The sequence below is a fragment of the Lycorma delicatula genome, chromosome 1, assembly GCF_047948215.1.
Source record: "Lycorma delicatula isolate Av1 chromosome 1, ASM4794821v1, whole genome shotgun sequence".
Lineage (NCBI taxonomy): Eukaryota > Metazoa > Arthropoda > Insecta > Hemiptera > Fulgoridae > Lycorma > Lycorma delicatula.
The window spans coordinates 254,750,506-254,765,545 of record NC_134455.1 but is presented as its reverse complement, the minus strand read 5'-3'; the positions used below and the strand labels follow the sequence as shown (position 1 = coordinate 254,765,545).

The following is a 15,040-nucleotide window of genomic DNA, read 5'->3' as shown; positions in this document are numbered from 1 at the left end:
ATGTATCTCGCATAACGATTAGCCGAAGGATGTTGATATTTTGGATTTAGGGCTGTTGTACTAATTGTGCACCTCCCTTTTTGATTGCAATCGAATGAACTTAACCGACTTTTACTTAACTGAAGTAATAAGCCCTCCTTGAGAGCTTTTAAGTGATCTATCATAAATAGAATTTATTTTCATTGGTTCCAGAGGCAAATGAAATTTTAATTAATGAAATATTTGGATGTTACAAGAAGGCACATCGGTTCGAATCCGACTTCATCACCTTTTTATTTTTTAAATTAATTATATTAATTTATTAATATTTATTAACCTCTAATTATAAAAATTTTACAATAAATAATAATTCATTAATAACCGTAACAAAAAACTATGAAAAATATCAGAAGTTATTAATGAAATAAAATTGTATGTACTTTTCATTTTAAAAAAATGTGTATATGTAATTTAACAGGCGTACAAGGAAGTAATGTGGTGCCCACATCAGATTTATTTTTGTAAGGTTAACTAATTTTTAGTTTTATTTGATGCAGGTTTTATGTTACTACAATCAGACAAGCATATTATTAAAAATTTAGTCTTATTTCTTTGCCTAGACAAGTTAAATAGATTACTTCATTACTGATTAAGCACTACCGGGCGAATAAGGAATCTGGAAGTTTCCATTATTCCATTATGTGCATTAAGATGCACATTTTTTTAGGCCATAAGGAATACAAATAGATAGAGCGTGAGAAATATAAAACAAATACATTTTTTTAAAAAGATGTCAATATTTTTAAATTTAATTACAACGCGCCGGTATTAATTCCATATTTACTGCAGACCTTTTAACTATAGACGAGGTTACTGTGACTTCTGCCCAACCTATATCAAATAACCTACAATCTGAGTTGGATTTAATCAACAGATGGTTAAGTTCATGGAGAATACGCGTTAGGCAAGCAAAATCGAACCATGTGACATTCACGATGAGAAGAGTTGACTGCCCATTGGCGCACCTTGATGGCGTTGTAATTCTACAGATCTAAAAAGTCAGGTACCTAGATTGATACCTCGATCATCGCCTAACGTTGAGAGTTCATATAAGAGGTAAGAGATGGCTACTTGATATAAATTTCAAGGAGATGTTTTGTTTATTGGGCAGACGTTCTCGTTTGTCCTTTTATAATAATAAGCTGTTGGTTTACTGAACAATTGTAAAACTTATCTGGATTTATGGGGTACCGCGAACACAGGCAATGTTATCTTACAGTGCTTTCAGAATACGCTAGCGAGGTGTATAACACCTTGGTTTACAAGGAGCAATAAGATCCAGGATTGTTTAGAAATACTGTCCGTGTGAAAGAAATTACAGCTTCTGAGCTGAAATTAAAAACTTCGGCATAACTATTACATAAATCACCTGGCAGTGAAATAACTATATAATAGGGAAGATTAGAAGGTGAACGGACTGCACGTTCTAGAATTAGGTGTCCCCATATTGGAATAGTATATCTATAGTAACCTCGGATATGAGTAATGCGCATTATCTATTCAACTCTTAATTTCAATTTTTTTTACATATACTTTTTTTGTAATTATACTTCTTGTGTAATTTTGAGGAGTTCGCCGAGAACTCCTTATCATGTGATTTGGGATGTGATCCAATTTACTAAAGGTTTAATTAAATGTAAACGGTTGTAAATAAGCTTTGAAAGAATAAAAAAAAAAAAACAGTAGTGTTCAAAAGTGTTTTTATTTTAATAATTTATTTTTCAATACATAATTTATTGTATTATAAAATAAATATTGACTGACAAGGAATTTTTTATAAATATACTAGTGTATTTTATATTTCTCAAAAAATTGTGTCTTATCAGATTTATCAAATTATATCTTTAATTGTTCACTTTACAGACGTTTTATATATTCTAAAAGATGTATGTAAACGTTTTAAATAGTAAGCTGCAGCACCAAAAATCTTTTACAAAATAAAAAAGAATTCCAGCTATACTATATATATGTTTTACTCCTATGTATAAACTCTACGCGATGAAAGAGTTATGAATCTGTAATTACATTCGCTTATTACCGACCAGATTATTTCAGTGTACAAGAGGAATTCATAGTAAAAATTACAAGTAACATGGAAACAGCTAGGCGTTGATCAGGAAGAATACTGTTTAATGGATGTTCACTTGAATAAGATGAAAACTGTGGATTGATTGCCAACAAGAACGTATCGACATACTTTTTTATAGTAATAGACGTGTTCATAAACGGATATATCCTCATTCACTATCGCTGATGTTCTATAAAAATATATAAAATAAGAGAAAAGAGTAGTAAATTATTTAGTTTATAAACAAATAACTGCTGGTAAAAAGATAGTCTTAAGGAGCTTTTTAGAAGGAAATATATTTAAAAAAGAGCGATTGTTAAAAGTTAATCTACAGGATTATATATATTTACATAGTTTTATATAAGCACGTAACCCGACAGAGGCTGGATATCACATTCTAGCTTCATTTTAACAAAATAGTAATAAACAATTTAATGAAAACATATTGCTTTCATTTTCTAAAGATTTGTAGAGTACTATTTCTTCAATAATAATAATAACACTTATAATAAATATATGGAACAAATTACAGTAATCTATTGATGTACCAAATGATGATGATAGTGGAGCCATAATAAATCTGTATTGACTTACAAGTTTTCGTTTTTTTTAACGTCTTTATAATTTAGATTTGTGATTTTATTCAATAGTAACGTTAGTAATTATTATTTTTCTATAATTTTCCATTACTCCACAAGATTTATGTTTTATATAAACGATCTATAATTTTTATGTTGTAATTTTATAATTGAATATATTTTTCTGATATAACCATATTTAATAAAAATGTTTTACTTCTTTTCATAGGACAGGTAGATTATTTTAAAAATATTACATAATGAATGGATTTAAAAAAAAATATTTTAATGTAAGTCATTGCACGCTTGTTATGCAATTTATTTACAAAATCTCCATGGAAAGTCAGTGTTTGATATTTATATTTGAAAAATATTTAAAATAAAAATTTTAAATGTTTGAAAAGGAAAATAAAGTAAAGCTTCAGTGTAAAATTTGAAAATACTGTATATTTAAAAACAATTAAAGTAGTTTCTAAATTTATTGCAGAGGGTGAAGTGGTATCAGCTATTTAAAATTATGATGTTGCTAGGCAGGGGTTTAAACCAAAGATTGAGTTAAATTAGTAATTTAAATCAATTTGGATAATTCCATTAATAATGTATTTAGGCATCGGAATTCAATTATGGTAGAGTCTCAGAAAAATTAGATTATGAATGAACAAGAACACCTGATTGATGATTTGTTTCTTAAAAATATTATTAGACAATATGATTTCGAGGTTAAAATAAAACAGTAATGTTTATGCCTCTTCTAAATAAACATACAAACAATAAACAAGCCACAAGTTATTTTGATATAATGATCAATTAAATGATAACAATTAAATACGATATGCGTAAAATCTTGTTATTAACCGAAAAGATCTTGCTAAATATTAAAAATGTAAACTTTTACCAGAAACGAACCAAGTTTTATAATCAAATATTTTAAAATTAATATCATCACTCATCGTCATGAACAAAATCACAGTAAATTGTTCTAATATTTTAAATTTCTCAAAATTATTTACAATTTAATTTTTAAGCTAAAAATCATGCTTCTGAATCCGGATCACTATTTGAAATACATATCCTACAATTAAAAGATAAAAGAAAGTTTTTGCATTCAAGCTATACAAGTTGTAATTCTTTAATATTAATATCAATTACTGTTATCAAGTATAGGTATAAACATTTAATTTCACGATTAATAAAGTATTAAGGAATTTTACGGGATACATTGTTACTCCGTGTGTTATGTAAAATCTCTTTTTTTATTTTATACCAATAAAACATCAACATCACAAAGTCAACTAAATTATTAGTTTTGATATGTTATCAATTTGTCATTATTTCTTATTTAACAAATATTAATTGATAACTTAATTAATCTCTGTTTATTTTAACTGCAGTCACACTAGTTTATAGGATCCCGTAAAAAACAAAAAAATTCAAAATCAATTAAAAATGCAATGCTCGAAAATTGAAGACTAGAGAGTTGAACAGAGAAAGATAAAATTGGTGCATAATCTATAAAAGAGAACTTGTGCTATAATTCACATTGTATTTGAAAGCAAATGATGATAATAAATGTGCACAGTTTCAGTTCACAATTTCCAGATATATTGCCTGATAAGGAAGTATCAATTACCTAGATTATATGTTTCTGTAAAATGAAAGTTACAAGAAAATTTATTAATTTGAATAAATCTATATTCATTTTTCATTTAGGAGAAAGTTATTTGTTTTTTAAAATTCGCTTTTTCGTAAGGGAATGATGCACAAAATCTATTATGTATGAGTATTAGTAAGCATGAATGAAAATGAAACCCGTAAATAATTGAATCAAGGTGGAGACGTTACCAAATCCCCCATTTGGAGATTAACAAACTATCTCTTTTTTTTTTAACTTAACTTATTAAGTCTGTTCTTATGTAAAAGCATATAAAAGCAGCAAATGTGCTACAGAACTCTAAATATGGTCAATAAAATTAATATTAATGTAATAATTAGAAACATCTAAGGTTTTATCATAACCCTAATACTAGCAGCAAGTTATTTTTATAAATTATTTATCTTTTCTTCATTTATGTAATTAAAATTCACGCTACATTTTAAATTTGGCACTATATTTTCAATTACGAATCAAATTTGTATATTACCAAAAACAACAATATTCTCATAATAAAATTACAGTCAACAAATGTGACTCCTATTTTGATTCGGTCGAATTGAATTTCCTTCAGGAAATTACAGTTTGCAATATACGACATGTAGGTTTATATGACAGAAGCGCAAACAGTGTCTTAAAATACAGGCTCTTAAGCAATTTTACACGCGCGCGCACACACACACATACGCAAATATATTTTTACTAGGGTGAACTGATGAATTATTTAATTAAAAAAAAATACATTAGGCAAACGTAATTATTAGTATTAACAGAATGTAAAATGCTTCTAATTTTAAAAATATCACCAAGGAGCTTAATTATTAAAAAAAAAAAAAAAATTAAGAAAATGCATCTCGAAATTAAAAATTTAAATAAAATTAAAACAAAAATGTTATATGATCATTTCATTTTTAAAATATTCAAAACTGTCACTGTGCTTTACTAATTGATTAACAAGAAAACGATTTAAATTAAATACGCAAAACGAATGTCTGCTACAATATTTTACTAGTAATTTAAATAATATGCAATCAGTTATTGAGCTATGTCTGATTTATTCAAATTATGTGTCTATAAAACTTAAGATTCAAGAACAAAATAAGCTATGCATTTCGATGGTTAAAGTACGGAAATATTCTCATTATAATCTTTAAAATTCCGTCGTATATAATGAAAATGATCGTTCAAGAATTGAAAAGTTCTGATTTTTAATTTTTGTAAACGGTACTTAAACGTACTCCAGTCACTATTTTATTTAAATTACATGTTAACGAACAAACCGACCAGATGTTGTTTTTAACAAGGTCTAGGTGACTACTAAAGTCGGACGATTCATTTTAGAATTCAAAATATTATTAAAAATTCCACTTAACCGTGTGGATTTTTTGGTTGTAGGAATTTTTTATGTTAACAGTAAAGTTAGCTTATATAAATTATGAAATTAACCACGAAAAAGAACAGATAAAACGTAATCTAAATTATAAAATAATCTGTTAATGTAACTCGTAAAAGGGTCATGCAAAATTCTCTTTAATAATAATAATTTCTTTTTATTTATTAAAATTATAAAATAATGTTTATCCACAATTGTTGTAAAAATGTGTTGCACTTAGTTTTCTAAATTCGCTTTTAGAATTTAAACGTATTAATTAAAAAAATATATGTTAAAATTATGAATAAGAATATTTATAATTATATAGAATTATATAATTAATTAAAGATAATACGAAAATTAAAATTAAAAATTACACAGAATTATGTTAATCAAAATTTATAAATCCGTAATTATTCATATTTATTTTAAAAAGAAAATTTCTCGATTTTCATATATTTTTTCTCTCTTGTTTTTATTCTTATAAATCTGTAGAGTAAAAATAAAAGTAGATTCTATAATATCACTGAATTTGACGATTGAAAACCTTTGTTTTTAGACGGAACTTAAAAAAAAAAATCTCTGTTAATCTTACACAAAGCTATTTGTAGCTTGTATTTATGTATTCATAATGATGACGTTATGGTTGGTGACAGTTATTTAGTCATCATCCTAGAAAATCTTTTTTTACTCAACTAATAAAAATGCTTGCAGAATAAAATTTAATTTTAAAAGAATTCAAATACACTGTTTACAATTTATATCTTTAGAGTTAGTTAACAATAAACTAATAAAGTATTTAATAATTTATAAAAATTTACTTGGAAATAAATATATTAAACGTATTTATAAAACTAGTATTATCATTGAAAGATGAATTTATATTTTGCTCAACATAATATAGAAAGTACGAATAATTTGTGTTATACGTATTTAGAAAAATTATACTTCAGTAAAAATTTGATCAAAATTAAATCAGATCAGTGCACAATAGACCCCAAAAGTTACTCCCTTACTGTAAACCCCTAACCGTGCAATATGGAGCCCAGTATTTTCAGTTTTGAACTGACATAATTCACCTTCACGAGTATAATTTTAAATCTGTTGGAAATATTTGTATCAGGATGAAATGAAACATTTATAAAATTAAAATTCCTGCCTTTATGAATAACATTTGAAAGTGTAATGAATTTGATTGATATTTATAAAAAAAATGTCTTTCTAATAGCTTTAATTACATAACTAATGAACAAAATGAAACTTAGTGTTACACCAGGAAGGATTTTTAAAATGTGATAATTTCCAATGGTAAATGTTTCTTTTTCATACACTCAGAGAAAGAATTATAAATATATCGACTCTTAGATTGGTTTTCTCTTTTTTTAGTTACTCTTTAATAGATAGCTCGTTTCAAGTAAATTAATAGGCAGTTGATTTAAAACGTATAGATTTAGGTAAAATCTAAGTTAAAAGCAAACATTTTAGGTGAATGTACAAAACATGTTGACTTATTTTTATTAAAATCCATAGTTAGATAATAGTTGATACAAAAAAAGCCAGACGCTTCAGTCAGTTTTGTTTCAGTCAAAAAATGTAAAACTGAAAGCTTGATAGCTACGAGTTATTATTTAGTAAGATGAATATAAAATTAGATGCAACGATTAATAACATGAACGTATCTGCTATAAAACTTGTAGCAAATAATTCTTCACATCGGTTTTTCCTTTTATCGTTTTTTCAAGTCTTCATCCGCAATACCGCAAAAACCAGCTACTTTTCTTAAAGATAATAGGTTTTTTCTCAAACTACCTTCGGTTAAATTCAGTAAATAACTAAAAAAGTATTTGAATAACATATCACACACATTCAACAGGTATGAATTTGATTTTATATTATTACCGAATTTTCTGTATCACAATCACTTCAATAATAAAAACTGAGTAAAATAAATGAGTATTCTCAATAGCTGAACGCTCTAATAACGCTAACATTCAGCAGTAGACACAAATTCAGGCAGTATTGTAAAGGATACATATTGTACTACGCATTGTAACTACGATATAAGGTAAATTATTTTTTACCTTCCTAAAAGAAATAATAATATGCTATGTAATAAAACTAATAATAATAATAATAATAATAATAATAATAATAATAATAATAATAATAATAATAATAACAATAATAATAAATTAAAAGATATTTCGGTATTTTTTAAATAGATTTTTTATGTAATTCTTATTTGATAACTTTTGTTCTATTTTTTAAAAGTAAAAAAAAGGAAATATTTATTTAACTTTTAAATCAATAGTTCTAGGCATACTACACGAAAGAGATAAAAATACCTGTTCTATCTATTGATTTCTAACGTAAATATGCTACAAGCTGCTTCCTTGTTAAATTAGTTTCAGAAATAAGGGTATTGTCTTAAAAAAAATATGAACTTAACATAACGCATCAACAAAACTAAAAGAGAAATTTCACTGCGAGAGAAAAAAATACAAATAAAAGATAATAAAATATGAAATATTAAAAAATATAACATTTTTTTCTCTAACTAAATAATACCAAAATTAAAAATTACTTTCAATTTATACGTTTGTAATAAGTAGGCTACTACAGCCAAATAAGTCTTGAAATTATTTTTTTCATTGATAATTTTCGATTAATATGTGCGCAAGTATTTAAAAAATGTAAGTAGTTATTTTCGGATCAATTAAAAAAGAATAAAACACATATACACTCACAAAACAATGAAATATCTGTAATATAATAAAACTCATTTTATATGTTTTATAAAGACCCTTTGATGTGAAAAAATAATTTTTAGTAGTTTTTTGATTCATTAAAACGAAAAAAAAATAATTTTAGTTCTTTTTTATAATAGAAAAAAGTAAAAAAAGAAGATTTTAGTCCTTTTATATCAAAATAAAAGACAATAATGTGTATTTATATAGGTATTTTAATATCACTTACCACTGCAAAATAAATACTTTAATTTATTTTGTAAAGCAAACTTTCTGTAATACTGCAGTTGCGTAAAAAGTGACAATATTTAAATTTCAAATCATAACAATGTTTTACTTTTAGAATTACGCACTAACACAATTCTTTATTATTAGTTTCACAAAACAAATAACAACTGGTAACACCAGTAAAACTCTTGGGTACAAAAACAATTAAAAATTCAGTTACCTCACTACTCGATGAATTCGTAGCGCGACTTTATTAACATATGGATATTAAAAATAAATTTTTGTCTAGCAACATTGAAAACAAAAAAAAAAAACTGGAAAAGTTAATAGATATGTCACTTACGTAGAAATTAAAAATCTGCAAAATGATTTTTACTTCACACAAACGAGTTCATGATAGTTTCATAATACTTTTAATTAGTTACTGCTTAAAAAAAAAGAAATTTTTGTTAAAGTAAAACTTGCAAATCTCCAAGCTTTTGATAAGATTTTTTGTTAATACAATAATTCTGTAAAATTTTTCAGTTAGCTGCACAAAGTTAGCACATATTTATTTCGTTCGGGTCGTGAGTGATACGAGCGATGAATACCGAAACTATCCGACCAGACGCGCGTCATGCGGCGTCGTCAAGGTTCGACGCTCGACTGGGCGCCGCGACGCTAGGCCCGGGCAGCGGACCAGCCAACCACCAAGCAACCCCAAGCTCTCTACTGTGTAGTACCTCCCTCCTACCTTTACAGTCTCGTCCTCCAACACCTAGACTCATCACCGACTGTTACACATTCACTTTAGGACCGCTTATGAAAAATGAAAACTAATATGTGTTTTGGAATAATGACAGTGAACAATAAAAATCAACCAGACCGATAGTCTACTAGTTTCTTAGACTTTATTAAATGTTTAAAAAGTAGGAGAAAGGAAATAAAAATATATAAATTGTTGAAATTATGATTTTAAGTGTGTGTAATAAATTTTTAAATCAATAACTTGTTTATATATATATACATATATTTTATAAATTAAAATTATTCATTAAATTAGTCAAAATTAAGCAGATAAGCAAATCAGAAACTGGTAGAAACTTAGTAAAATATGAAAAAAAGTTATTTTATATATAAAAAATAAAAAACCCAACATCAGAACCGGTTAATTCTAAAAATCTCTATTTTTGTTTGTCAGAATTTTAATAAACATATTTTTGACTAATCCTAATAAATAACTTTAATTTCTCTCAGACCTGAGTCTCTCCTCATTCGTTAACTTTTTATATTTTTTATATTTTAATTTAGAACTTTTAATTTTTTGGGGATTTTATTATTTCATTACATAAGGATGAAAATTATTTTGGAATACATAACAGAAACTTTACTGTGAATAAAATTACCCCAACATGACTGGTATTGCATTCAGATCTTTCCGGATGAAGAGCTGAGGCACATGAAAGGCACAATACTCCTCTGCCACTTAAATTAGCAGGAATATACATACATCAAATGTTAAAAATTGAACCGTATGGTAAAACTAATGTTTTCTATCCCAACATATATAATGTCGAGAGTGTAATCAATAAATTCATATTTTTAAGCGGTTATAATAGCTTACCCACAGTTTTTTTGAGCTGTATATAAATTCGTAACATATTTTGACGATTTTAACACAAAATTTAACAATTAAAACAAACAGCATTGTAAGAATTCATTTAATGCAATCTATTATTCGGCAGAAATTTATTAATTTTTCTATTAATGATATTGTGTATAAGAATCGTTAACATCAATCCCACGGAATGGTGTAATTAAAGTCTTTAGTTAACTAGGAATATCTTACACGAAAACAGTTCTAAACAACGCGACAGTACTGCTCATTTCAGTTTCAATTTAAAATTGTTAATTATTATTACTCACTATTAAAATAATTGATATTTTTAAAGGGAATTTGGAGGTAATTAGGAACAGCTTCGTAAGTAGCATTGTTATTAATGGTTCCTATCTTAAAAGCCATTTAAGTATTAAATGGCTTTTAATACTTAATACTTTGAATGGTCTTAATAGACCATTCGGTCTATGTTGTTTTTCAAGGGCTAATATCAAATTTAAAAACACAAAATAATCAATATCTTATTTAAAAACAACATATTAAATGAAGAAATGAAAATACGTCACCTATATTCGTTTATTAACAATAGATTATACACTTAATTGGTATTGAAATCTTTTAAAAATAGACGACATTAATAGCAGTTCTACCGGCATTTGTGTACTGAAGAAAGTATTAATAACTACCACCAAGAAATATTTTGAAAAAAAATTACTGTTTTGAAAGTGAGTAGTTTAAAAGTTAATAATAATGTTTTTGCTTTTTTATGTTTAATTGTGCTGTTAAACGAAGTGAATTCCACCGTTTGAAGTATATCACGTAAACTCAATAGCCAAAAATCTTATATGTACAAATGCTTAAATTCCTATATCTTATATTCTCTAATGGGTTCGTTAATGTTAAATTAAACCATTTAATAAAAAAATTACATTTATTGATAAACTTTTAAATTATACGATTTATATATTTATTTCTGTGAGGATTATCTAATACAGACTAGTGCCACATCTTTTAAATAGAATAACAACAAAGAAATTGTTATATGTCATGTTAATAAATATTTTACAGTAATTTAGTTATTGTTATTTAATCATGCCACTGAGTGTAGAAGAAGGTTTCAAAATGGAATTTTTAGTGTCAATTATAAACACCATTGGAAATGCTGTACTTTCAATTGTTCTCCAATTAATATTTGCTTTTTAAAAATAAAAAAAAATAAAACCTGTACTCATTTTTTCGGAATTGATAGTATTAATTTTCATGTTAAGTATTGTAAATTGCGCTTACATCTTACACATATTCATGGAAAATTAACTAAAGATATTAAATCTCTCATTAATAGTGTATTGAATAATTTTTGTAATGAATAATTTTTTCCACCATTTACTCTTAAATTACAATTGTACTTCTGAGTATAACAACAATATCATACAATAAAACTGTTAACTACAGATATGAATGGAAAACTCAATAATATTTTAAAAAGGAATAGAAAAGAAAGATCAAATTGAAACTTTACTGCTTTTATTAATGTCAGGTATTTAAGAATGAATGAGTATTAAAAGAATTGTCAATAGAGAAGATTCCTGACTTATCTTTTGATAACATTTTTTTGTATTGCCTAACGTCTGCCTAGTTTATTTTTGTGAATATGTATTACTTTGAGCAAAGTTCATTAAAAGAAATGTATTTGAAAGGAAATTTTAGATACAGTGTATTAAAATATACATTACTAATACAAAATTCGGAAAATTGGTGGTTATAAAGAAATTTTGATTGGAAGATTTTAATGGATTTTAAATTACCCTTTTAGCACCGCTGGATTTGAAATCCATGCATCTAAATCTGTTTATAAAAGGATTTACAAAGCATGCTAAAGAAAACTTATCTTTTCCTTTTAAGTATTTTTTTACATGAATATAATTCGTAATCAATGTATATGTAAACTTGCTTGATAAATTTAAGACAAGATTTCGTTTATTATTCATCTGATAACAAAAAAAAATCTTAAATAAAAATTAATAATAATATATAATTTGTACTATTTTTAATATAAAAATTTCACAGTAATAGTAATCCTGCAATGAAAATAAGTTGAATAATAACTAGTATCTACGTAAGATAATTATTTATAACATTATCATTTTTAAAATAAAAAAATAATCAGGCGGTACGATTTAAATGATCCAGAAATTTCTGTAAGTATTTCAGTCTCTTTACGGACTTTTTAGACTTATGATTAATTACTGTAATTAATTTAAAGATGAGAGGCCCTTAATAGTAATTCTATCCCACTGAAACATCCAACCACTTGTCGATATTCCATACGGATCAGTTTAGCTGCCAGTGATGCTACAGAATGAGCCACTGCTCTTGCCTGAATGAGTAATTTGTCTATAAATTTACAACTTCACAGTAAGTTGTTAGGAAATATTATAAATATTTTTTATTTTTATTTTTATGTTACGGAGTTCATAAAAAATAAGTTCAAAAAAATTGAGAATAAATTAAAAAATAAGTTCATAAAAATGAGTTTGAAAAAGTTTCGATTTGGGAGATAATATTTTTTTTTTTGTCGTCTTTGCAAAAGAATAATACTATCTACCAAATCTAAAACAAAACAATAATTACTTTACTATTAATATTAACTCAATTTATCATAAAATACATGAAGGAAGAATATATTAAAGAAATTTAATTGTATGTTTGATTAAACGTTTTTTTAATCATTCGACCTTTAATTTAATACCACGGCAGTTTTCTTTTACCTACAACTGAAAAAAATAACAGGTTCAAATTTCATTATTTTTCGATAAATATTAATATAATTTTTAGCAGCACTTAGTAGATAAGCCACAACACATTAAAATGTATTGTGATCTTAGAATCAGCTAGAATCATATAGCTATGATTTTTGTTTTGCTGTAATGGTTTATTTATAATCGGTTCTTCCTACAGTGAAACCATAAGTTTTGGGAAAAATTACAAAATAAAATGACACATAGCTAGTTTTTGCCAAAAGAATTGGACTTTTAATTTATCATACAAATAAACTGCATATAGGCTAATAATATGAAAATCTGCAATTTAACAAAGCCTGAAAACAAAAGAGCGTAAATCATCCTTTTTTACAATCGTATACTTATAAATATAACATCAATAAACATAGTGTAACTGTAAAAGTGTTGCATTACTGACACATTCTGCAATAATAAAAATTAGCAATGAACAAGTGTCATTAACTTAGAAAAATAAACTACAATAATTCTTATCATTGGCACTGGCCTTTTCTGATTTATGAACATCTTCATACTTATCATTAAATAATTAAAACTTGCATTTCTAGTTTGCTATAGAAATAAGGCCACGATAATATTCCAGTATAAAAAAGAAAATGAATTACAATATAATCAAATTGTAATAAGTAATCATATAAATAGAGTTCATTTAGTAAGCAAACTGTCTTGAAAATAATTAAGTTTCGTAGCCATTCTCATGTTAATGACTTCTTTTTTTTCTAATTGATAAAAATAATATAATACTTGATTGAGCAAAACAATATTTAACATTGATTAAAAATATTAACAACAATAATCTAACACATTAAAATTATGCAAAATAGAAGAATTTCGAATAACAAATTTTAGTACTTAAATAAGACAAAGAAACAAAATTATAAATAATTATTGTCAAATGACTATAACTGTCTCATTAAAACTGTTATTTTCCAAATGAAATCAAAAATTTGTGCAGTTACATGAGTCAATGAAATACAATAGAAAACATTCCTGGAAGTAACTAAAATGTATATAAAATATTATCAAACAACACATTCATGTTCATGAATGTTTGTGTCATACACATTTTTTTTATAATTCTGATGTACTGTTTAATTACAAGTCGATTTTATAATAACAATAGTTAGCATTAATAGCACATAAAGTATGTTACACATGAAAAAATAATAACATAACCTTTTCTAAGCCACCTTTCATGACTATACTTGGGTGAAGAAATGGTTTTTTTAAGCCAATCTTGAATTTCAAATTCGTAATTTACAATTAATTGAGTATTTCACTGATTTTACTAGTAACATAACTGTTTAATATAATAAATAATGAATAATTTTAATTGCCCTTAATCACACATAATATTTTGTAAAAAATGAACATGTGAATTAAAGTACACATATATACATACAGTTTATCCTTGGCGTAATCTACAGTGGTGTATCAGAAAATACAGAGATAGCATTTTGTTACTAGAAATTGAATAATACGGAGCATCACAAATTTGTAATAATCAGTTTGGAAAGATTAAAGTTTGCATCGATAAATTTGGTTGGTTTGTAGTAACTGACCACTTTCAACACTACACATTATCTACTGAATTTAACAAAATTAACTTATCAAAAAAACGAGGCAAAAACAATCATAGAAATTTGTGAAATCACGAAACACTGAGGAGTACAACAAGACGAAATGGGGACCGAGTATTACAAAACTAAACGAGAGAGAAAACGTGACCGAGTCGCAGGTCCACACACCGTGCAAATTTGACCTGCACTATACGAGAGAGAGAGAGAGAAACGAGAGCGACCCACACATCGTGGTAGTCTATCCTGCACTATACGAGAGAGAGCGAAACGAGAGTGACCAACACATCGTGAAAGTCTGAACTGGACTCCCAAAAGGTGGCGTGGTGAGAAGTAGGGGAAGCGAATTAGGCAATGGACAGAAGAGTGTGTGTGTGTGTGTGTG

At 26.2% G+C, this 15,040-nt stretch overlaps 1 protein-coding gene across 5 annotated transcripts in view; it reads right to left on the bottom strand.

Moving 5' to 3' along the window:
* The window catches only part of Oamb (Octopamine receptor in mushroom bodies), a 553,519-nt gene extending 544,144 nt beyond the window's left edge, over window positions 1-9,375 (bottom strand). For 3 of the 5 annotated variants that reach the window (XM_075375815.1, XM_075375839.1, XM_075375832.1), the window contains exon 1: window positions 8,685-9,375. The gene's annotated coding sequence lies outside the window, so the exon portion shown is untranslated. The remainder of the gene's footprint in view (window positions 1-8,684) is intronic. The other 2 variants (XM_075375823.1, XM_075375847.1) reach the window with 1 other exon arrangement.
* Between the last annotated feature and the right edge of the window lie 5,665 nt (window positions 9,376-15,040).